A 25,463-nucleotide genomic window follows, 5' to 3' on the forward strand; every position below is an offset into this window, starting at 1 on the left:
CAGGAAGCCTCTGGAACCAGCAGAACTGGTCACCACAGCAGTAGCTGAAAAAAGAGACAGACGAGGCTGAGAGATTCTGAAATGGTGAATAAGAGACATCTGAAGTAAGTACTTAAATTCAGGGCAGACATTTTTATCCACATTTTACAAAAGAAGAAACAGAGTTCCAAAGGATTAAAGCTTCTTGTCCAGAGACACAGTTATTGAGGGCTTCCTGGCTCCAGCCTGCTCATGTTCCATTAGTCCACAATGGATATTTCAGCATCTGTGCTTGATAGTGGCAGGCCCCAAGTTTTTCTTTCCATGTTACAGAACATTCCAGAACCTGGAGGAAGCTCTCACTGTGTCATTTTGAAAGCCAAGAGGAACTTGGCAAAAAGTTCCTCTTGGACTTTCCAAGTTACCCAAAAACTGCACATGTTGGCCACAGCCTATACAGAAATACATCTATGCTTCTGTTATTCAAGATTCTTCTTAAACAATAGGAAGTGAAGAAGTTTCTGTGGTTTGGAAAAGGTCATTTACTCATTCAAGCCACTGGGGGGACTATTGATAAATTGCTACTTGATTTCCGTGCAGTTTCTTTGTGGCTCAAGTCTGCTTACGAGGCTTGAAAAGGCCTGTTTTATTCACTGGAAATGGATAGTCAAGCAACCAATATTTAGTCAAGTACACACTGTATTCAAGGTATTAAGATGGGTGCTGTGGAAAATAACACGGCACTAAATCACAGTCTTTCTCTCGGAGGGTTTTTAATCTAATGAGAAAACAAGTAACAACAAGCAGGACTGCTCCTGACTGTAGGAAGCACTCTAGATAGAGGTGCTATGGGAGCCCAAATAGAGAGTAATTAATTCTGACTCAGAGTATAGAAGAAAGTTTAAGAAGAATGTGGTCTGTAGATCTGGCCTGGAAGAGTGAGTAAGGGGTCAACAGAAACGGGGTGGTGAGGGATTAATACCGCCCCAAACAAGGATGTCTGAGCCTGCATAAAAATAATTAGACAAATTAGAGTATGGAGTGGCTGCATGGGTCATGAAAAAATTGATATAGGGGTACAGAAATAGCAAAAAATGAGCAAATTGGAAAGGGTTTCTCTCTGAGGTCAGCCAAAGGAAAACTTGAATGCATGTTTTAAAAAAAAAAAAAAAAAAGCAAAACTTGGATTTTATACCATTGGAAAGGGAAGCAGGAAAATTATTCATGGCATTTTAGAGCTTGACAGGGGTGGTGGTTAAAGATGTCACCTAGGTCCTTTTTGTCTGATGCCTTATGATCAGCACAGGTAGCTGAGAGATAGAACATCTGGGAATGCTCCTAACTGCCTTCCAACCACAGGGGAACAGCTTACCTGGAACTCATTGTCCCTACGCCAGCTCAGGTGCTCTATTTCCTCCTCATAAAACTTGAGCCTTCCTACACAGACGACTGGGTGGATCTCTCCTCAGAATCCAAGGACCAGCCTCTCTTCTTAGTTAGCAATTTATGAAAAGAGCCCAATTGAAATGTAGATTTCCACAACTGCCGCAGTTCTTTCAGGTCCCACCACAAGAACTTTTGAACTTCTACACCTCTGCCAGCTGCTGGGATTTTACCCAAGGTAAGCAACCAAGAAGTATGTTGAGCCTTCCTTGTAGGGTAAGTTCTCCCTACAGAAAAAAAGTTTTGCAAAATTTTATCCAACTATTGAGCACTTACTTCAATTTTTTAACCTCATGAAAACTCTTACACATCTAGGAACCTCAGCCTGTGCCAGCTTGCTCTCCAGAGTGGTCAATCCAATCCTTCTGCGTGTCACTAAGCTAGAGTTCAGATCCCCTCACAGTATTGCTCACATTATTGCTACTGCCACACTTCTCTGTGTGTCTTTCAACTTGGTTCTTCCTTTCCACTTTCTCCACATCACTCTCTTGAAATCTCATTGCTTTGTAAGCAAACATTCTATGTTCTCAGCATCATCACAGAATGTTGCTTCCTCTTTCTCTCCTTAATTGAAACGAGATTGTTCCAACACTTGTATTTCTCAAATGTTCCTGGAGGTTCTGATTCATTTGTCCAGGGAAGAGCTAGCAGGTTTGGGAAATGCTGCTCTGGATTTACCAAATACCAAGCAGAGGCTATTCATTTTTATCCTACGTCACAAGCCATGTAAGCATCCTATTGCCATGTCCAGACCAGTATTCTTTCATCCTTATACAAAAAAAAAAAAAAAACCAACAAAGCCTATTTTAGATTCCAGCCACATGACTACCAACTTCTTCAATGTTCTCTGTAGAACTCTTATGTATTCATCCACATTCAGTAAAGATTTTGGAACCTGATTCCAGTCTTCCTCAATACCCTATCTTCTATCATCATAGTAAATGACATAGTGACCCCCATATGGTAAATCCAGTGGAGGCCTTTGCCCTCATAGCTCTTTTTCGGTCGTCAGCTCCAGGGTCCATCACCTCAGATACATCTCTCCTTTTAGATAAGCACATGTGGACCATGGCCAGTGAATAGTAGTGAGATATTAGTGAGAATCAGAATCTTGGGAAGAAGTTGATCAAAAAGATGATGACAGATGTGGTTTCAAAGATAACAAATATAATAAAGTAACAGAGAATCTCCCCTCCCTGACAGAGATGATTAGACAAAACTAAAAATCCCAGGTGAAAGAAGAGAGGGAAAAGCAAACCCTGAAAGAATTACTAGAGCTAATTAGTGAAAGGATCTTGTTCCTGCAGCCTTGGCCTGGACATGCCCTGACGATCTGAGAGGGAAGACTGGCAGGGACCGCTTCAGAAACGCACTCCCACACCTGGAACCCTCACCCTCCTGAATAGCTCTGCCCCTGAGGTCTTACAGCCTAACCCCCCAGGTCCTGGTCACAACCTCCCCACTTTCCCTTGCATCACTTCCTCTCACTTCGATAGTGTTTCACCTGAATGAACCCAATAGTCTCTCACCCCTCCTTTTTTCCCCCTATACCTTATGGCTTCATGTTTCATTCTTTTGCCTGCTGAGCCCAGAACCAATGAGGAGTAACTTTAACCAATTTGTTGCCAGCCCTTCAAGGTTTTCCTTTTTCTTCTGCAAAACCCAAATCTTGGGTCAATTCAGCTATCTACCTACACCAGGGCTACTGAGATCTGCTGGGGGAAATCACATTATTGTGCAAAAGTTATAAGACTATAACAATGGTCATTTGAGAGGGTGGGAGAGGACTATAAGTAAGTTAACTACAGGTTACTTAAAATATTTTCAATCTCAAGCATCCATGTTAGCCTCTCTGGGAATAAATAAATACTGTGGAATGTAGAAGGCAAGAGGCAGGATCTAGAGAGTGGGAGGGAAGAGTTAAGAGTCAACAATCAACTACTCTGAGTCATAAAATCAGAAAGGCATTGAACATTTAGAAGGAGAACTGGCCCCATAAAGAAAACAATGCCTCTTAGTAAGCATATTATCTGCAACAAAGCAAAACAAATTTTCAAGCATCTTATTGAAACTGCTGGGGAGGGAAATCATGAAAAATTTCTATTGAGCAAGGGATAGAGAATGGAAATTAATAATACAGTGCCTGTTATTACTAATTTAAGATGTATAAAACACCACTGATACGACTTTTATTTATTGCAAAGTTGTTTTTTACTTTGTTTTGCACAGCATATCACAGTGGGGAAACAGAAGAGCATGGTGGTTGAAGGCCTGAGCGTTGCAGCCAGAGAGCCTGGGTTTAACTCAGCAACACCACTCATTAACTATGTGAGCCCTGGGAGATTCCTTAATCCCTCCATATCTCAGTTTTCTCATTTGAGAATAAGAACTTCTATTACTATTTCTCAGCATTTATGTCGAGTTTACTATGAGTCATGTATGTTCTAAGGACTTTACAAATTTTCACACATTTAATTCTCATAGCCCTATTAATTCTATTAATAGAACAGCTCTGCTATTTCACAGATGAAGAAACTGAGGACAAGAGGTGAAATAACTTGCACATGGTCACACAGCTAGAGAATGGCAGTGTCAAGTTTCAAACCCAGGCAGTGTGACTCCACTGCTCTTACCCACTCTGCCTTCTGGTCTACCTCCCTTCTCACAGGTTGTTGAAGGAGAGGGTGTTAAATGAGTTTGCCACTCGCCCACTGCAATCAGGCACCACCCCTCCCTTGTCCTCTTAATATCTTCAAGAGGGCGAGCAAGGAAGAATGAAGACTGCTTGCCACAGGCCAGACAGTGACTCTGAGGGGAACCATCCTGAAATACTCTTCTGAGAAGTTTATCTGGGAAATGAATGGGTGAAGGGAGGCAGGTGTGATGGAAGGTGTAGTATTATTTCATATGTGATAAATCATGAACATAGTTTTAATTGATAATAAGGAGTGAGAGGAGACTGAAGGACTTAACCAAGAGGCTAAGAGAGTAATTAATCGAGAAAGATCCCGGAGGAGGCAGAAAACATGGATTTAAGAATATAGGAAAAGTAAGGCTCACCCTCTGGAGGTCTGAGAGCACCAAGGACGTGGAAAAATATAAATAAGTTTGGAAAAGAATGGAAGGCAAATTGAATTATTTCACTCCTATTGACCTTTCATTACTCAGTAAATATTTGTTGAGCCAATGAGTAACTTGTACGCTCCTGAAAGGAGAGACTATGCCTTTTAACTTCTCAAGTATCCTGAACATAGATTTGACACTTAATTAGTACCTTTGGAAAAGGCTGCTGCTGCTTCTGCAAATGGTCTCAGCCTAAACAATTAATTCGCTTGATTCCTTGAAAAACCATACTGACCTACACTCTTCAAACACAAAATGATAGAGCCAGAAGTATCCTTGGAGACCTTCTAATAAAGTAGGCACAAATAAGAGCGGTTCATACGAGGCATTCTGTCTACAGACAGTTTCGTTTGTTCTGTAGCTTCTTGTGTTAGGTTTTGTAATAGTTTCTACATTTAAAAAATGAGAGATTTCCTATGAAAATCTATACTTTCCAGTCTCTGCTGAGAAGTTGGATTTTTTTTTCTGGGAAGACTGTCTTACATTCTTGCACAGCAGCAATGAACTGGAGTTGAGAGACCACTGTTCATCTAGACAGGGTGGTTTGCCAGTTTCTAGAACCCCTTCCAAATCCTACACTCTGCTACTTGATCATTTTCATCCTCTGTTTGAACCCTGTAGGCATTTGAGTCTGTGGCACCCAGAAGGAAACTGAGGAACAGACAAGTGAAGTGCTATTCTATGTAATGGAGCTAGAACTCGGGTTTTCCTGTTCCTCATTTCCATTGTTGTCACTCTCCCACAGTAACCCCATTCCCTAATTTCCTTTTGGAATAATATCCTAGAGTGGTGATTCCATTGGGCCCAACTGTGACATGGGACAAGCTAGACAATGTAAACGAATCATAATCTAAAAGGAAATCTTTGATTATACAATGCATTAGTCAGATCCACACTTAGATTACCATGATCAGTTCTGGTCATCACATTATAAAATAAAATATTGAAACACTTGACAATGCAAAGAGAGAGAGATGAGCTTGATCTTCTGCTGTGATTATATTGTATTAATGACTTCCTATCATGTTACTGGTTTCTGTAGCTTATTAGAGAAAATAAAATGTACTAATATAGTGGGAAGGAAGCTAAGAGAGGAGCCATGTTACTTTTCTAAAGATTTCGAAAGGTAATAAAAGGCTCAATTTTTTTTCTTGAAAAGTAGGTAGTGCTTTCCTAATCAGTGTGAAATGATTTATTAATCAATAAGATTGTAAATTAGAGAATTATTTATTCAACACACCAGACAAAATTATATCACTGAAAAATTAAGCTGCAGGCAAAAAAATAATAATAATAATAAAGGAGCTGGCATACTTTTCCAATTAGACAATGTGCCTAGGATATAATTTCACATAATGACATAGTGTAGAGTGTAACATGGTTACCAAAGACACTAATTCTCTTCACAAAGAAGTAAATTACTGAAGGATTCTTGGTATTGCTCAAGATTTGCTGATTTCCCAGCTCACCGACTGTTGATTGGGGTGGTGAAGTTAAAATGGAATTCAAATTCTTAAATCTGAGGTCTTTGGGCACAAAATGACAAAATGAAAAAGTTTAAGCCCTGGCCACTAGGCAGCTCTCGTATGATTATGCCCAGTGTGTATACTATTCCAAATAACATATTTGAGTTCAGGCCTTTGCCGACGCCAATTATAGATACTATTCACCTCTCCCAAAGAAAAACAGATGTTCTATCACTTACTTTTGTGTTTCACCTCGTCCCATCCCCTCCCTAGGTGGGAGGATATTGATAATTTCTAGTCCTTAGATTAGATGATGGGTTCATAAGTTTTTATGTTTTTTACTTAGAAACACATACAACGGTTGCATAAATAGTTTTTATATATCAAATAATATATAAGGAAACTTGAAGATTTCCAGTTCAGCTCAGAGGTGTAGAGAATGGGAAAGAATATCATTCTTACACACAGAAAAAGAAAAGAGTTGGACAAACTGCAAATGAATGACTTTTCCTAACTCCCCAGAGAACTGAGTTCACAGACCAAATTATGGAGAGAGATAAGAAAATGCAAGAAGAAACAGGACCCAGGTATTTGCTTACTTGGAGTGGAAGCCACCAAGTGCCATATAAACTGGCAAAAAGATACAACTAGAAAATTTAATGAATTGCTAAAGGTTGAGTGGGTTAGCTGAGATTGTAGAAGTCCTGAGGAACGAAAACAATAAAAAGGTTTGCATTCTCTTCCAGAATTTTGTTCCAGTAATCCCACCTGCCATTCACAAGTATGATGAAAAGAATCCAGAGAAAGCTTCTCTTATGTGGCTGGGTGGTAGAGGGGAGCAGCAACCACTACCAAACACCACCTTGACCCAACTGCCCTGCCTACCCCAAATGCCTCAGGCAGCAGGGGAAGGAGCATAAAAACTGTAGCTTGAGAAGGCATTGGTGGAAAGACAGTAGGTGGAGGTAGAAAAGGTGACTGCCAGAGAAAATTATGGAAAAAAAAGCCTTTGTCTGAAGGGGGAGGGACAGCAAAAACTGGAAGCTGAGGGAAACCCACAGTGGCTAGGGGAGAAGAATAGAGAGAGAACAAAAAGGTCTAACCTGGGTAGAGGCAGAAATACATGTTAGGCACAGCATTAAAATGGAATGTAGAAAGGTAAAACAAACAAAAACCCTCAAACGCACACACAAAAACTATCAACTCAGAATTCTCTACCCAGTGCAACAATTCTTCAAAAGAGAATGAAAGATAAAGATTTCTCAAATAAACAAAAAAGTAAGGCATTAATTTCCAGCAGACTTATTCCATCAGAAATGTTTTTAAAAAAAGTTCTAAAGGAACAAATAATGATATGTCAGAAATTGGATCTATGTAAGAGATGAAAAGCATCAGAAATGGAATAAATGAAGATAAAATAAATTAGTTTTATTCTTATTTTAATTACTGTAAAGGATAACATACAATTTAAAGCAAAAAAAGATATCAACAATATATTGCATGTTTATAGCATAGGTAAAAGTAAAATACATGACATTAATAACATGAGAAATGAGGATGGAAGAAGGATTAGAAAAATACAGTTTTAAGGTCCTTATACTACAAATGAACCCATATGATATTATTTGAATACAGATTCAGATTATTTTAGAGTCTATTTTGTAAACCCTTGGGCAACCACTAAAGAATTTTTTCTAAATAAAGTTTAAATAATAATAGTCAACAAAAGAGATAAAATAGAATCATAAAAAAAAAGTGCTCAGTTAATCCAGAAAAAGAAGGAAAAAAGAAAACAAAAAAATGAACAAATAAGAACTCTTAGCAAGATGGTATATTTTAATACAATGATATCAATAGTCACTTTAAATGTAACTGGTCTTAATACCAGTTAAAAGACAGATATTATCAGATTGAATTTAAAAAAAGCAAGATCTAACTATATGCTTTCTATAAGAAACCTACTTAAAGACATGTATATATGTATATGTATATATATATAGAAGTGAGCGAGAGAGAGAATAAAAGATAAAGCCTGAAAAAAGATAATGCAAGTACTAATGAAAAAAGAGAAATTACATATTGATAAAGGATCAATTTTCCAAGAAGAAATAAAAATCTTAAATGTGTATGCACATTTTGCTTCAAAATGTGTGAAGCAAAAACTGATGGATCTGAAAGGAGAAAATTCACAACTAGAATTGGAGACATTCACACTCATCTCTCAATAATTGACAGAATAAGTGGGCAGAAAATCAGTGAGGATATAGATGACGTGAACAACACTATCAACCAACATGAGCAATTATAAAATAGTTCATCCAACAGAAACAGGACACACATAATACACATTCTTTTCAAGGGCACATGGAACATTATTCAAGATAGATCATATTCCGGAGCACAAAAGATACATTAAGATATTTTAAAGAATGGAAATGATAGAGTACATGTTCTTAAACCATGATAAAATTAATCTAGCAATCAATACTAGGAGAAAGTCTGAAAAACCTCCAAATATTTGAAAACCAAATGATACACATCTTATCAACCCATAGATGAAAAGAACGTCTCAAGATTAATTTAAAATTTAAAATACGTTGAACTAATGAAATTTATTTTTCAGGAAGATTAGCCCTGAGCTAACATCCATTGCCAATCCTCCTCTTTTCTACTAAGGAAGATTGGCCCTGGGCTGACATCTGTGCCCATCTTCCTCTACTTTATATGGGATACTGCCACAGCATGGCTTGATAAGCGGTGCGTAGGTCTACGCCTGGGATCTGAACCTGAGAACCCCGGGCTGCTGAAGTGGAACACGCGAACTTAACTGCTGTACCACCAGGCCGGCCTGAACTAATGAAATTTTAAGTACAACATAGCAAAATTTGTGGGATTCAGCTAAAGCAGTTCTTGGTGGAAATATATAGTTTGGAATGTTTATATTAGAAAAGAAGAAAGAAAGCTCTTTAAGAGATTCTGCTTTAAGAGATTAGTGAAAGTAGAGCAAATTAAACACTAAGCAATCAGAAGGGAGGAAATAATACAATTTAAGTAGAAATCAATGATGTTTAAATAGAAAAACAATAGAGAAAATCAATAAAACCAAAAGCAGTTTTTCTGAAAACATCAAAAAAGTTGATAAACCTCTGCCCAGGCAGACAAAAAAATATATATATAAATTACCAACATGAACATCACCACTGTCCAAAGATAGTAACAAGATAATAAAGCAATACCAGGAACAAATCTAGGTCCATAAATTTTTCAACTTAGACAAAATGGACTAATTTCTGGAAAGACAGAAACTACAAAAACTCACTCAAGAGGAAATAGATAACTTGAATAGTCCTAAAATTCTATTTTAGAAATTTAACTTGTAGTTAAAAATCTTTCAAAAAAGAAAACTCCAGGTCCAAGTGGCTTTACTGATAAGTTCTACCAAACATTTACAGAGAGAATAATAACAGTTCTATACAATCCTTTCAGAAAATGGAAGAGGAGGGAACACTCTTCAACTCATTTTATGATGCCAGCATTACCCTAATGGCACTGCAAATAAATACATTTCCAGAAAATAAAATTATAGACTGATAATCTTCATGTACATATACATAGAAATTCTCAAAAAAATGTTAACAGATTGAACCCAGGAATATATAAAAAGGATGATACCATATGACCAAGGTCAGTTCATCCCAGTCATGCAATGTTGGTTTAACATCTGAAAATCAATGTAATTCACTATATTAACATACTAGAAGAGAAAAAATACTATGATCATTTCAGTTTATCTAGAAAAAACATTTGACAAAAATCAACCTCCTATCCTGAAAAATACTCTCAGCAAACTATATGAAGTATATGAAGAATACCTCTACTTTACATAGCACTTCTATGAAAAACTGATATCTAACATCCTACTTAATGGTGATCGACTAAATGCTTTTCTCCTAAGATGAGGAAAAGCCCAAGAATGGCTGTCTTCTATTTACATTCATGTTGTAATTCCCACCAATTGGTATAAGGTAAGACAAAGAAATAAAACACATCCAGATTAGAAAAGAAGTAAATCTATATTCACAGAAGACATGATCATCTATATCAAAAGTCCCATTGAACTTTTAAAAAAGCTACTAGAATTGATATACAAGTTTAGTAAAACAGCAGAATGCAAGAATGATGTTCTAATATCAATTATAATTCTATACATTAGCAATGAACAATCAGAAATTGAAATAAAATACAATACCGGAGCATCAAAACATACATAACACCTAGGAATAAATCTTACTAAAGATGTGTGAGATCTGTACATTAAAATTTTTTTAAACATTGCTGAAATTAAAGACAAATAAATGGAGATATGTGTCATGTTTATGGGTTTTTTGGTAGAAATCAGTAACCTGATTCTTAAACTCACACAGAAACACAGAGAACTTAGAACAGCCAAAAGTATCTTTGAAAAGGAAGAGTATTTGAAGATTAACACTACCTGATTTTACAACTTATTCAAAGCTCTAAGAATGAAGGAAATGTGATACTGGTGCAAAGATAGAAAAATAGATCAGTGGAACAAATAGAGAGTCCAGAAATAGACCAACACATATATAGAAAACTTATTTCCAATAAAGGTACAAAGGAAATTCATAAAGAAATAGTTTTTTCACAAATCAGTCTAGAACAATTGGATATCCATATACAAAGCAAAATGAACTTTAATCTATACCTTCATCCCGACATGAAAGTTTTCACTAAAAATAGATCGTTGAAATCAACGTAGAACTTAAAATTATACAATGTCTACAAGACAATTTAGAGCAAAATCTTTATAATCTTGGATTTGGCAAATATTTCTTTGATATGTACACCTAATGTAAGATCCACTAAAAAAAAGAGGTTCTGGAATTCGTAAAAAAAATAAAATAAAATAAATATTCTCTTCAAAATTACTAGAAAGAAAATGAAAAGATAAACCACAGATTGGAAAACATTTGCAATTATTTATATAATAAATAATTTGTATCCAGAATATATTTTAAAAAACAAAATCTCAATATATATGTACATATTTATCTTTAAAATATTTAAGCAGATATTTGAGATATATGGGTGGCAAATAGGCTCAGGAAAACATGCTCAACATCATTGAAAATTTAACTACAATAAGATACTGCTATATACTTGTTAGATGGCTAAAATTAAATAGGGTGACCATTCCAAATGTTACAAGGACACGGAGAAACAAGAATTTACACACACTGCTCATGGGAATGGAAATTGGTACCACCACCTTGGAAAACAGTCGGACAATTTCTTCAAAAGTTAATCATACAGGTACCATATGATCCAGCCATTCTATTCTTAGGTGTTTATGATAGAGAAATGAATATATATGAGCATACAAAGACTTGTAACAAAAATGTTCAAAATAGGTTTATCTGAAATAGCTCTAAACTGTAAACAACAGTAGTTGTATGAAAAAAAAAATTGTAGTTTATCTATGAATAACTCTCTCAGCTACTCAACAATAAAAAAGGAGTGAACTATTGATATGTGCAAAAAGACTGATGATTTTCAAAATGATTATGCAAAATTACAAGAAGATAGAAAAAGAGAACATACTGTATGATTCAACTTATAAAAATTATACAAAATTCCAATTAATCCAAAGTAACAGAAAGCAGACCAGTGGTTGCCTGGGGATGAAGGTTGGGGTCAGGAAGGAGTGGGAGAAACAGATGATAAAGGGTATGAGGAAAGTTTCGAGGGTGATGGATATGCTCATTACTTTGATGGTGGTGATGGTTTCACAATCATATACATACTTCAAAACACTAAATTCTATACTTTAAATATGTACAATTTATTCTATATAAATTATACATCCAATAATCTTTTAAAAATTCAATGATCCCCTGCTACCTCTGTGGATATTCCAGGGAATGGGAGAAAAAATATAGATATATATGAAATATAAAGATGATGTACTCCCTGTTGGCTCAGAGATATTTTTTAATCTACTCAGTGAGTTGGAGAGGATGGTTATAAGGTTAATAAAGTCAGTCTAGACAGGATCATTTGAGATTTTATATTTTTTCCTCTTTTCATCTAAGTTCAACACTAGTAGACCATAGCCTCTACACTCACTTTCTTGGAAAAAAAAAAAAAATAGGCTCAGATTTTTCTACTTTGTAAAGATTCTTTCAAAATAGATGATATTATAGGCTCTACCAAATATAAGAACTTTGAAAATGTCTGTTAATAATATTATTCTAAAGGATTATTTTCCTCAGGAATGCTGATGAAAATGTAAGGTAAGAATTCTTACCCATAACACTGATCATTAATAATAATAAAGTTAATGAGGGTGCTGCTGATAATATTAATTATGGTAATAGTGACAAAAATAGGAGTTACAATTTATTGGAAAACCAGAGGCTGTTTCCAAACACTTCAATATGCCATCTAATTTTTATCCTCACAACAGGCTTATGTGGTAATAACCATGCCCATTTTCAAATGAAGAAGCCATGGTACTGAGAGATTAACATCTTATTGAGGGGTACTTGGAGAGTTATTTGTATCCTCAATGCTTGGTCCATAGTAATTGTATATCAGTCAGGATAATGGCAGGAAGGAGATAACATACCCAATGTGTTTAGATGAGGAGGAAATATTTATAGCATTGTCATCAGGGTTAAAGAAATCAACTAAGGATGGCGAAACACCCAGAGACTAGAAAACATACGAAACTATTAGCCATCACAAACCCAGAAGGAAAGAGAGTCTTTCCAAAGTCTAGAGAAAGCTTGGTGCCATAAGAGAGAGAAGACTCAGTAGGAGTTGTAACTATAGACAGCAATTGCAGCTAGAACCACAGTGAGGCAAAGAGGGAGCCCAGGATGAGTGGCGAGATAAATATCTAGATCTTTCTTTCCTTTTATACTGTGTTCTCCTGTTGGCGTTCTCATTGGCAAAGCCACCTGGCGGCCAGAGATCAGGTAGCCCAGATGATGAAGTCCTTAGATATCAATCCCAGGTACAAAACAGGACAGAGAAGAATGGATCTAGCAGTATCTTCTTCACTTACAAGAGGAAGCTTGCCTCTTCAATACCGGTGAATCTCAGATTCCTATGAGCCACCATATTGTCACTATTATGTCAATAAAATCATTCTCACATGTGAAAACTAAATGGTGATACATGCTTCCTAAAATGCCACATAAAATGGGGCGTTAGTTGACTCAAAATATAGCTGCTGTTGTTACCAACTCTATGGTTATAAGACCAAGGTTAATAATCGTAGCTTCCATTCCATGTCCTTTTCACCCTCAGACAGCCATCAGCCTCTTGCAATTTTTCACCTAGTAGAAAAACCCGAAATTTTCCACATGACCCACGTCCCCAATGTTCCTGTTGTTATGGGTTTGCTAGTGTTTTCCTCTTACTATTGGACATAGGAGTCTTATGAGGTATCCTGGTAAACATCCTAGAATCTGGAAATAGTTCTTCCTGCCAAAATTGTATAGTAGCAAAATGGTAAAGAGGATCAATAATGCTATCCAGTAAAATAACCTGACTTCTGCCCAGGGGGAGAATTTTCCTCTATCACCGTCTTTCAGAGACACCCCTTGAGTGGACCTGAAATACAACAGCCACTCATTTGTGCTGGTGACATTATACCATGAAGATTCATCTGTAAACTAGGCTTGTGGTTTCTCCTTCTCTGCTAGCTGCTCATCAGGGCACTCCCCAATGTGGCCATTGGTGTGGTTGAACAAGAGGAAATAAAGCAAGCTTTCTTCTGTTTTTCATGGAAATAGCTTTGATCTTTTATTATAAAATACAGGTTGTTTGGTGACTGTAAGAGCTGGAACTCATAGGAGATTACAGAAGACATTTTAATAGAAAAGATGGCTGATCTATGAAAGTCTTTATGAAGGCTTCTTCACACTTCATGAGAACAACAAGGCTTCCTTGGTTTCTAAAATCCATATTAGCTTTGAGTTCATCTTATTATCTCCAAGGTTTATGGAGGCTAGAAATAGAAAAGTGAGACCACAGAAACACAATGCTTATCATAGTCCTGATTCTACCAATGCTGCATATTTACCAAAATACGAAAAGAGAAAACGTAGCAAAGGATAACAGCACTCAGAGGGCAGTAAGTCAAAGAGGTAGATTTTTTACTCAATCAGGAGATTGGAAATACAATATTCTGAAAAATGAGTTTGTAATTCCTGTGAAGATGTAGGCTAGGTAGACCTAATATTGGTTAGATCTTCATTGTCATGGACTTCCAACGATTCCTTAGAAATGTTCATGACTTCTACAGAGGCTTAACAAGGTCATTTTTATAACTGATATTTAAAATTATTTATGACCCTGAATAAAGCATTTTAATAAAAATTTAAACAACGTTATTTGAGCATAAATTTAAGAGCTGAACATAGAATCAAACTTACTCTGTGCATTGCAAAATGTGGGTGGGATATAAAAGGACTTCATGTATCTTTAGTACATTTTCAAAAGCCTTATTTAAATGTCTGTATGGGAAATATATTGTCAAGAATGCACTCCAACACCTTTCCCTCAAACAGTCTGCCTTTTCCTTTACTGACTGGAAATGCAGTAATTAAAACCTCAACCATCATGAAAATCATATGACTCCTCATGAGCATAACACTAAATTATTGCAGTGTCATAAAGAATATTTATATTTTCACCTGTAGGATAATTTTAGTAAGCTACGTGTCTATTTGGCTCAAATGCCTGAATTTCATTTATGGCAATATTTCCATCATTGGTTATAAGCTTCCAGAGACCCAAGATTGTGTCAGTTCTCAACTTGCACTCTCCTTTTCTGGGCATAGACACCCATGGCAGCTTTGATTACAGTGTCGTTGTCCTTGGTGACCTCACTTCACTAATAAGGCCAAATTGCTGAGACAAAGTTCAGGGCTTTTACAAACATCTCATCTGCCCTTTGGACTTTGGTCATCTTTTCAACCAAAGAGAACTCTTGGTAATAAAGAAAACAACATTTGAGTATGTACTTATGTACCATTCATCAATGAATTTGTTCAACAAGCATTTGCTGAGTGTCTATTATTTTTGAGAAGAATTACAACACAGTATAGTCACAATAGTAATTGTGGAATTTCATTTTGGAGGAAATTAAGGGTGGCAATATGGTTGGGGCAATGATGGACACCTCTATGTAGGCTGACTTTTTATGGGACAATAGAAATTATCCTAATCTCTGGCACAATTACTACTTATTTATAATTAGCTGCTCATCAATTGAGTAATTATACATTGTAGCATTATCAGTAATGTAGTCTGTATACCAATAGAGTCTAAGCTTCCCTGTAAATTCTGTTAAGTCAACCATACATCCAGGAAATGTTTGAAGTCTCTGTAAACATATATTTTGTGTGTGTGGGATTACAGTTGTCTTTAAATACTCCCATGAGGAAAAGTCCGCAGCATGTGGATTCCATTTCTAGGGCAATTTAGAATGCAAAATTTTTCTTCATGCAAATTTTGTTTGCAATTTTTCTATCTTACTTGACCAAATTATATAGAAAAAAATTTAACCATTTCTGAGTAGCTCAAGGTCATCATCATGAATATCAGTCATCCTACTGTGCTCCAACAGAATAATGCTCCTAGCGACTACTTGCTTCCCAAGGAAAAGCCCTAAATTATGGTTTTCCTGCCTCTTTTGTCTTCTCTTTTACCATTAGTTCTACTTTTTTGTTTTTCTTTTTTGAATCTCTGTATGGACATCCTACCTGCAGCCTGTAGCTCTTTATATACTCTGAATTTTGGGTGAAGTAGCAAAAGCATGCGTTTTGGCATTGGGCAGTATAATCATTAAGAGCATGGCCTTGAACAATTTGCTTAAATTGTCTGAACTTCACTTTCCTCATTTTATTTCAAGTTTCTTAACTTTTTGCACAATCAGCTTATTTATCTTTTAGAGAAAATTATAAAACAAAAACTTATAGGACATTTTTGAGGATAAAATTAGATGATAAATATAAAACATTTTGAATAGGCTTGTGATATGGTAAAAACGTAATAAACAGTACCTAATATTGATATTACCATCATTAAATGGGACAATGGATATAAACTCCTTGGTATGTAGTAAGTGCTCAATAACAATTAGTTTCTTTTCTTTTCTTTAAAAAAAGACTAAAAATGATTTACTTGAGAATGGTTTCCTCTATTTGTATGTGCAATAAAGTACATGGGCTTTGTGATTCTCTTTTCCTTACTGCTATGGAGCCATCCTTACTTATTTCTGGGTTCAAAGATATGCTTCTATAGCTTAGATGGCTGGTCTTCCTGTAAGGCAATGGTGCTACTATATTTTATACCTAGGGAAACCAAAGAGTATAATTATCTGCCTCACTTTCCACTGCAGGTCAAGATTTAGTTAATTGACTCCAGTTCATTTTGCCCAGGGCATCTCTTCTGAGACAGATACCATGGTCACTAGTATTAGCTGATAGGAGCTGTGGCCCTATAGAAAGAAAAGAGGGATGATGCTCTCCCAGTCATAGAATTCCCAGTGACCACGAAACAGCCACTGGCTGGTAATAACTTCCTCTCCCCTCTGACTTGGAATGGATTGCAGGCACTGACCTAGAGGGGAAAGGCTTCATCTCCCAACATCAGCCAGTCTCATCTCATTGCAAGGGAAAGGCCCCTCGAGACGTGCTCCTATCCATCATGTGGACAGCTTTGGCCAAAGTGCCCACTACATCACTGGCTTTAATAAAAAGTTGCTGGAGGCTGCAGTACTAGTGACAGATGTAAACCACAGCATGGCCAGAGCCTACGAATTCTCCCAAGGTGGAAGTACACTTGAGGAACAAGAGGAAGAAAAGGAAAGAAAAGACAAAAAGAGGAGTGAAAAATGATAAGGCAACCACTTCAGAATGTCCATTAAAAGAGAATTTAATAAACTGAAACAGACTCTAAAGGGGAAGCCTTTAGGCTGAAAAGACAAAACCTGAGAAGAGAAATGACAGAAGAGTGCAAAAGATACAATAATGGAAGTAAATCAAGAAACCATGAAACTTTTCTATTAAATCTAAGAGTGCCAGAATTAAGGGAACAATTGAGTACCCTAGAAATTTGAAAGAAATAAATCCAGAAAAAGCTTTAAAAAGTAGTAAATTATTGTAGTTGCTATCACACAATTTGATCAATTTGAAAATGTAAATATCTATCAGTGCATTTGTAGAGTACACATAGTAGGTTTTAAATATAGTTTGTCAAGTGAATAATGATTCACTAATTAGTTAATGTCCATAAAAATGACAATCATTACTATTTAAAGGCTTGGTCAAGTATCAAGGGGACAGTTTATGTTTTGTACCAGAATATTTCTTACAATTTTTCTTCTGATTGATTTAATGTCACCATTTTCAGTAACATAAATAAGCCAGCAGTTTTCTCATGAAGTATATAAACTTGAAAACTAAGAATTCCTCCTAAGATACACTGTACATATGCGCATACATGGCACATAGACTCAGATAACTACAATATATCAAAACTAAACACAAGTACGCATTGGGTTTTATAATAGATGAGTCAGAGAGGGGTCCAGGATTGCACAGTGCTAAAAATCCTTTCCCAGCACGTCCTAGGATGGGAGCAGATTAGCCTGAGAGTTCCAGGAGACATGGCAAACCTCAGATCCTGGACCCAGGAAAGTCCTATGCAGAATGTTCTCACTGACTGATGGTGAAGCATATCCCCACGTGCCTCGTTGCCTTGCACCAAATCTCTCATGGTCAGTAGGACAACAATCCTTAACTCTGCTTCTTTTTGCAAATATTGAGTATGTACCATGTACTAGGCAAAGGGAATACAAATATGGAATTGTTCATTGTTGCATCCTCAGCACTAGAACAATGCCTAGCCCATCACAGATGCTTTATAAATATGTATTAAATAAATGAATAAAGTAATCCCTGTCTTGAGATACTGTTAAATAATGTGGAATCTGATATAATTATATTTGGTACAGTGATGCGACAGAGATGCAAAAAGTGTAGTTCCTTTATTTTCTTTAACCTATCTAAACTTCTTGCTAAAACTCTACCCACCAGGTAGCCCGAAAAATAACTTATTAATTATCTCACTCACTTCTGGCCTAATCAGTCTCTTTCAGATAAAGAAAGTCCATGAGATAGTGGACTTTTGTCTGCTTCCCAGGGCAAAGAATGGTGCCTATTACGTTGTAGATGCTTGATATGTTTCTCGAATGAATGAATGCATCAATGAATCAATGAATGAACATGTAAAATTCAGTTTCTTTTGGAACTATCCTCAGTTTTTACATATTTTCCCCCTCTTGTCCCAATCCTCCCCTAGATGGCATCCAGGTGTGTGGGACAGGGGCCCAAGCTCACGTCAGGAGCTGTGAAGTCTGTGGCCCAAACCTGAGTTCCGCTCTCTCAGTTAAGTCAGGGCCTCCTGATCTTATCTCACTGCCTTGCTGCAATCTCAGCTCTATCTTAGCTGAAAACCACTCTGATTTCCAGACTTAACCATCATTTATATCCTAGTCCTGGTTACCTATCTCTCACTTATATGGTGGGTCTATTTTGCTTCTTGCCATGCTTGTACCATCAGCATCTTTCCATGTCCTCTATCAGATACATAGGAAATTATGGATCCCTTCTACATCACACAGAACCAAGAGAGTTTTAGGACATTTACTCCTTTCTCAGCCTAACCACATTCTGCCGCTAGTTTTGGTTCGTTAGGGCAGTCCCATATTGGCAAGGGCCCTTCCACCACTTTTTCACCCTGAATTCCAAATGAGGAGTGAGAGACAAACCCTCCTTCCTTTCAGCTCTTCTTATAGATGCAAGATAACTGACCCCCCAAAAAATGTCATCCTCTAAAATCCTAGCCCATGAAAGCCAATTCACTAAAAGATGAATTGCCAAATATACCAAATGAAAAAATTGATTTCAACAAACTATTACACAGTTTAGTTTGTTAAACTAACAAACTAGTTATATATTTACATAAGTTACATATTTAAACTAGTTACAATATTAAACATATATTTTATAATTTTAAGAAAGCTTTTAATGGCGCTGAGTATTTTTCTCAAGTGTTAAGAATCTTTAACGCTCTGTCACCAATCCCTAAAATTTTTAACTAAATCATGTTGTTCAACTTCAAATTTTTGATTCAATTAGATTTAAGTCGATTTAAACATTTGATTTAAATACCATTTATTATTAACATTTAAATACAAAATTATGAGAATCAGATGTTAAAATTGAATCAAATAAAAATGATGATTTAAATATCTGTTTTTGTTATTAGTAAAAATGTCAGCAGAAGGATTAAAAATGACATAAACCCATGCAAACAAAGCTGACATGAGAGGAGATGATAACAGATGAGAGATATAAATACCAATTAGGAAGCTGGAGTATGGAAGTGAGTTGGTAATCAGGCAAAGGGCTAAACACACAGGCATTAAGGGAAAATCTACTGCTTGAATGATAAAATCTCCCTGTTTTCTCCCTTCACTTGGCTCTCAGAGCACTGGCAACTATCATTATCATCCTCTGATCAACATCAGATATTTGAAGTTTTCCTCTTTAGAGAAATACTGCTGTTTGTGGGTTCTCGATAAAAGGGACAAGTCTCTGTCCTATAGCCTTAGAATAAGGCTCACAGTAAACAAATCCTACCATCACTGCACACAAGGCTTCCACAGCACTTTTGTCATCTTGCTCTTAAATATAAATATCTATTTAAGTATCATCAGAATTTCAAAGAAAAAAACTCCAACATAAAAGAAAAGGATAAAAATTTAATTAAGAAAAAGGCAATGAAGAGAAATCAGGGAGTGGAAGAAAATTTCAAAATATAAATTAATGTCCGTTATGTCCAAGTAAATATCAAATACATATGAAAAAAAGATTCTTTTTGCAATCTATCGTTTCCAAAAAATATCTCCTAGAAAGAGATTACTGAAGAGTATCCTTTTCCAAAATGAGTGAGGGAGTGAAGAAAGAGACAGACGTGTTATTCATGGAAAGAGGATAACTTAGAGAAATGTAGAGAAGAGAGTTTTGATCACAGATTTCAGCCCATATTGAAGCAGAGAGTTCCAGAAGAGATGTCTGCAAGAAAAATAATGTAATTCAAAATTTAACTGATTGTTGTGTTGGCAGAGTAGCTCATGTTGGACTCACCTCCAGAAAATAACAACTATAAATTTTTTATTAAAAAAGTTAAGAATAGCTATTGGAAGGTACCAGAGAGAGAACAAAAATAAGCAGAAACTATACAGGGAGTCATTCCTTGGAAGATGTAAACTATATCGGACGTGAAGAGATATATGACATTTCAACTGAAGGCACTCTCCAGTCCATGACGAATGGGGAGGCTTGAGGAGACAAAGGACAAAGTTCAAAACTGAAAGTGCATCTGGAAAGTGAGAGGGAAATCAAAAAAGGAGTCACAGAGGGAGAGGCATTGAATCCTTAGACAGCCCCTGCACTATGCTTATAAAGTAGAGACTCCAGAAATCCTAGCTAAACGTGATACGTATCTGGAAGTCTGAAGATAAAAACTGAACTTCAGCCGTTACCTACCACAGGGAATAAAAATGGTTAGAGTTTGAGTCTAGCTAAGTTAGCTGTCTGAGAGAACAACACTCTTAAAGATTACAGAATCCAGATTCTCTAAATGTAACATTCATAATGCCCAGTATTTAATAAAACATACTGGACATGCAACAAACAAACAAAAAAACTGAAAAACAAAAAGAAAAAAGTCTCAACAAATGTAACCCCGACTCACGAAACAAAAGCAATTGATGAAAACTAACCCCAGTATAGTCCAGAAGAAGACTTTCTAGCACCTATTATAAATATATTCAAGTTTTTAAAGTAAAATGGTGTCTTAGTAAGCGAATAGATAAACATGAAATCTATAAAAACAACTAAATGAACATTGTAGAGCTAAAATTTACAATAAGTAAAATGAAAAATTCAATTGAAGAGCTTAAAAGCGATTAAAATGACAAAAGAAGTGGTCATGAAAACTGAAAATAGATCAAAAGAAATTACACAAACCAAAGAACATAGAGAAAAACAATGATTTAAAAAATGTACAGAATGGGAGCAGAAATGGATGTCCACTTCACCACTCTTATCCAACATAGTACTGAAAAGTTCTAACTAGTGCAAGAGGAAAAAAAAAAAATCCCAAGGAATCTACCAAACAAACAAACAAAATCCCTCATAGAACTAAAAAGCAAGTGCATAAAGTTCACAAGATACCAAAACACACAAAAGTCAGTTGTATTTCTATATACTAGTGATCAATATGTGGACATAAAAATTAAAAATGCAATATCATTTGTAGTTTCTCAAAAAAAATGAAATACTTAGATGTAAATCTAACAAAACAGGTACAGGACTTATATTTTGAAAATTACAAAATGCTGATGAAAGAAATCAAAGATCTAAATAAATATAAAGATCTACCAAGTTCATAGTTTGGAAGACTAAACATAGTAAAGATACTAATTCTTCCCAGATTGATATACAAGTTTCATGCAATTCCTATTAAAGTTCCAGCAAGATTTTTGTAGATGTAGGCAGGATAATTCTAAAATTTGTGTGGAAAGACAAAGCAATTAGAATAGCTAAATCAATTTTGAAAAAGAAGATTAAAGTGGGGAGAATCAATCTACCCATTTTCAATATTTATAGCTATAATAATCAAGACCATGTGGTATTGGTGCAGGGACTGACATATTGATTAATGGAACAGAATAGAGAACCTAGAAATATGCCCAACTGAGTTTTGACAAAGATATATAATCAATTCAATGGAGGAAAGACAGCTTTTTCAATAGTGGTGGAGCAATTGGAGTTACATAAGCAAAAAAAAAAAAAATGAATCTCGACATAAATGTCATGTCATATATAAAAATTAATTAAAAATGGATGACAGAAAATGTAAAACATAAAACAACAAAATGTTTAGAAAATACAGAGTTAGAATTTAGGGCAAGGCAAAGAGTTCTTAAATTTGATACCAAAAGCAATATACATACCAGAAAAATGGATAAATTGGATTTATTGAAATTAAAATCTTTTGCTCTGTAAAGCATCCTAAGAGGATGAAAAAGCAAGCCATAGACTGGGAGAAAATATTTGCAAACCACATAACTGACAAAGGACTACTACAGAACTATATAAAGAACTCAAAATAAGGTTAAAAAAGAAAAAAAAAATCCAATTAGAAAATGGGCTAAAGATGTGAAGAGACATTTTACCAAAGAGCATATATAAGTGGCAAACACACACATGAAAAGATGTTCAACATCATTGACCATTAGGGAAGTACAAGTTAAATCCATACTGGGATATCATTTGAGACCTCTCAGAATGGCTACAATCAAAAATAATGTCAACAACTAATACTGGTGAGGGTACAAAGAAACTGGATCACTAATACTTTGCTAGTAGAAATGTAAAATGGTAGAGCTACTCTAGAAAACAGTTTGGTTGTTTCTTAAAAAACTAAACATACAATAACCATACAATACCTAGCAATTGTACTCCTAGGCATTTATCCCAGATGAACGAAACTTTACATGGACAAAAAAAAAAAAAGTATGTGAAAGTTAAAGCAGCTTTATTTGTAATCACCAAAACCTGGAAACAACTCAAATGTGCGTCAACAGGTGAATGGTTAAACAATCTGTTATATCACCATACCATGGAACACTACTCTGCAATAAAAAAGAATGGACTCTTGATACACTCAACAAGGTGGATGAATCTACAGAGAATTATAGTGACTGGAAAAAGTCGATTCCAAAAGTCGAAATATTGTATGGCTGAATTTATATAACATTCTCGAAATGACAAAATTGTAGAATGAGAATAGGTTACTGGTTGCCAAGGGTGAAGGGGGTAGGGGCAGTGTGTGTGGCTATGGAAGGGCAATATGCAGGATCCTGTGGTGACAAAAATATTCTGTATCTTGACCGTACCCAATGTCAATGTCCTGGCTGTGATTTTTTACTGTAGTTTTGCAAGATTTTACTGTGAGGGGAAACTGGGTAAAGGATACACACTATCTTTCTGTATTATTTCTGAAAACTACATGTGAATCTACAATTATCTCAAAATAAACTTGTTAATTTAAAAAATGAACAGAACCACAATGACCTGCAGGACAATATCACAATCTAAATTATGTAAGGAGAGTCCTAGCAAAACAAGAGAGGAAAAATTGGCAGAAATTAAAAAATAAAAAATTTGATGAAAAATAAACTCCCTGACCCAATAGATTTATGGACTTCATGTTAAATGCAAAATATGCATGCCACCTCTCCCTCCACACACATACATGCACACTTAGGCACATCATAGTTAAACTTATTTAAACCAAATATAAACAGATAGCTTTAAATGTAGCCAGAGAAAAATGGCATATTACATACAGGAGAACACTGGTAATTATGATACTTCACTTCTCATAAAAAATAACAGAAAGCAGTTGATAATAGAGTAACGTCTTTAAAGGACTAAAAGGGGAAAAAAACCCAAAATAAACTACCTATCCAGACTTCTATCCAGGAAAAAAACAAATCCTTTAAAAATAAAAGCAAAATAAAAATTGCCAGCAGACTCTAAGTAAAATAAATGAAAAAAAAAAAAAAATTGATCAGTGTGAAAGAAAATAACGCCACATAGAAACTCAGATCTACAGAAATTAGTGTGGAGTACTAGATAAAATAAATATATGATTCAATGAAAATACTAAATTTTTCTTCTCTTAATTGCCTAAATGGACAAATGACTGCATAAAATGTGACACAGCACTTAGGGGTTTATAAAAATTTGTGTAACTGGAATGTATAGAACAACAATAATACAAAATGGAGATATACATTTGCAAATTTATATATATTTTAGCTTAAATGATACTGTATAATTAAAAGTAGACTGTGGTAAGTTTAGGGTATAGTTTAATTCTTAGAACAAGTAATAACAAAATATATCAAAGACGTATAGTTAAATTTTAATAAGAGAATTAAAATAAAATAAAGCAATATATTCCACTAACTAAAAAGGAAGAGAAGATAGAAGATACAGACCAAAAGGAAAAATAAAAACCAGAAGAGAGATGTAAAATAGAAATAGCAAATTGGTAGACATAAATCAAATAATAGCATTAGGTATTAAGTGTGAGTGGACTAAATATTCCAATTAAAAGGCAAAGATTATCAGAGTGGATTAAAAAGCTAGGTGTAACTATACAATCTAAAAGAAACAAAGGTAGGTTGAAAATAAAATAATGGGAAATATATACAATGTGAATAGTAAGCATAAGGAAGATGGAGTGACTATATAAATAGAAGACAAAATAACTTTATGTAACAAATATTACAGATATACAGTGATATTTATAATGATGAGAGTAATTTCACTAGAAAGAAACAGTTACACATGTTTACAACAAATAGCAAAGTCTCAAAATGCATGAAAAAAAATAATGAGAGAAATGGACAACACACAATTATACATGGAGATATTAATACACTTTTCTTGGTAACTACAAGGAAAGATAAACAAAATATCAATAGAGTAACACACACAAAACTGAAAGATATGCATATTCAAGTATATCTAGACATTTCACCAAAGTAAACTTTATGATGGGCTGAGAAATATGGTTCAACAACTTAAAAAACAGAAAAATTATAGAAAGTTTATTTTCTGAATCCAATCAATTTAAGTAGAAACTGGTAATAATGTAATTTTTTAACGCCCTAAAACTTTGGTAACTAGACAGCGCTTTAAAATAACTTGTATGTCAAAGAACAACAGCAAGGAAATTTTTCAAATATTTCAAACTAAATGATACAAAACTGTTAAAGCAACAATTAGAGGTAAATTTTTAGCTTCAAATGCATATATTTAAATAAAAGTGAAGGTTTTAAAAATAACCTAGTTTTCAACTGTATGAAGCTAAAAATGGTAAGCAAATTAAAACTAAATTAAGTAGTAGGGAAAGAAATAATAAAGATAAGAATTGGGCCAACCCGGTGATGTAGTGGTTAAGTTCATGTGCTCTGCTTCTGCGGCCTAGGGTTGGCAGGTTCAGATCCCAGGTGTGGACATACGCACCACTTATCAAGCCATGCTGTGCAGGCGTCTCACATATAAAAAATAGAGGAAGATGGGCACAGATGTTAGCCCAGGGCCAACCTTCCTCAGCAAAATAGGAGGATTGGCCATAGATGTTAGCTCAGGGTTAATCTTCCTTACCAAAAAAAAAAAAAAAGAGAGATAAAAATTGAGCAGAAATTAATGAGATAGAAATCAGATAATAGATAATATTAACAAAACTAAGCAAGTCAAAACATGG

Source organism: Diceros bicornis, chromosome 16, assembly GCF_020826845.1.
Source record: "Diceros bicornis minor isolate mBicDic1 chromosome 16, mDicBic1.mat.cur, whole genome shotgun sequence".
In the NCBI taxonomy this organism is placed as follows: domain Eukaryota; kingdom Metazoa; phylum Chordata; class Mammalia; order Perissodactyla; family Rhinocerotidae; genus Diceros; species Diceros bicornis.